The following is a 1,386-nucleotide window of genomic DNA, read 5'->3' as shown; positions in this document are numbered from 1 at the left end:
GAATCAAAGAGGCTCCTCATGGAGTTTGTTAGCCATTTGGGTAAGAAACTGCTGTTGCCTGAACTGTTTGACTGGACTTGCAGAACACACAGAAAAATGACTGCCAAAATTGCCTAAAGAAGGTGAGATGATCCTTCAGGGTTCCTGTTTCATTAAAGAGTCTGCTAGACATTCTGTAGGACACAGAAGAAAGTAATTGACAAACTGCCAATATAGGTGGAACTGTCTTTGAAATTTCCTGCTCCATGGACAAGTCTGCTGGATACTATGGGCCTGTAGGCTGAAGATAGATGCCCCAATGTTACAGAAGAACTTTGGGTGACTGTCCAGGCAGAGAAATGTCTCTGTCAATTCTAGAGATTTGGAAGTTGCTTACAGTGCACTTCCTATTTGCTTAGGTAATATTATAATCCTTCTGGAGTCTTTGATGGAGTTGGAGAATAGTTATAGTTTTCCTTAGTTATGATAAGAGATAAAGTAGATATAAACTTGTAACTGTAATTCTTGCTTGATACCTGTTTTGTTGTATGTAATTTTGCTATTTTAAAGTTAAAAACCTTCCTTTTTATTTAAACTGAAAAGGGGAAATGGTATGGGAAGTTCTTCTGTATATGTGTTGCTTTCATTGGTTAATGAATAAAGAAGCTGCTTTGACCTGTGGCAGAGCAGAGTGAAGCTAGGTGGGGAAAACTGAACTGAATGCTGGGAGAAAGTAGGTGGAGTCAGTGAGATGTGATGTAGCTGCCAGAGGAGACAGATGTTAGAACTTTGCCTGGTAAGCCACAGTTACATGGCAATACACAGATTAATAGAGATGGGTTAACTTAAGATATAAGAGCTAGCAAGCAATACTCTTAAGTGATGGGCCAAGCAGTGATTTAATTAATTTAGTTTCTGAGTGATTATTTCTGGTCTGGGTGTCTAGGAACAAATGAGCAGCCTCTTGCAACAGAATGGCCACCAAAGTGGACTGACCATAACCACATAAAACCTGAGAGAGTTTGGGAAGGAATTCTAGACACAAAATAAACAGAGTTTGGTACAGTTTCTTGGTAGCCACAATTTTTTTTTCTGGATGGGTTTGTGGTAAACAGGGGTACCATGGCTCCTTTAAGTGAGGTGCGGCAAATACTGTGCAGCTTCTTTAAAAATAGTGGCTTCCTGGCTCACCAGCACAAACAGCTCTGACTCTTTTGGGAAATCCAGCTATGGAGCATTTAAATGGTGCAACATAGACCCACTCTATCCCTGGAACTGGGGTTCTGTGCATGACCCACAGAGGCAGTGAACATCCCTCCCCCATGTTGGGCTGGGCAGAACCAAAAGGCCAAGGAGCCTTAGTCCTAAATATGCTTAGCATATTAAAAAGTGGTCCTGGGGGAAAAG

Source organism: Microtus ochrogaster, chromosome 16 (genome assembly GCF_000317375.1).
Source record: "Microtus ochrogaster isolate Prairie Vole_2 chromosome 16, MicOch1.0, whole genome shotgun sequence".
NCBI classification, from domain to species: Eukaryota; Metazoa; Chordata; class Mammalia; order Rodentia; family Cricetidae; genus Microtus; species Microtus ochrogaster.
This window is presented reverse-complemented; position numbering follows the sequence as displayed.